We start from the raw sequence: 239 nt of genomic DNA on the forward strand, positions 1-239 counted from the left end.
TATATTACTTTTCTTTGAAGATCTTCTGCCCCATATATTTCAAGTATGTTGTGTTATGCCAATCCTCTAAATCATTTGAACGCAATAAATACAAGATTGTTAACCTTGAGATCAGATGAAAAAATTTCTCTGTATCTGCATCTTACTTTTTTAAAACATATTTTGAGATAATATTTGGTAGGAAATGAAGGGAGGCTGCGAGGATGCTGAAAATTCTTCTGGCAAGGATTGGAGTACTT

This window comes from Penaeus monodon, chromosome 28 (assembly GCF_015228065.2).
Source record: "Penaeus monodon isolate SGIC_2016 chromosome 28, NSTDA_Pmon_1, whole genome shotgun sequence".
NCBI lineage: Eukaryota > Metazoa > Arthropoda > Malacostraca > Decapoda > Penaeidae > Penaeus > Penaeus monodon.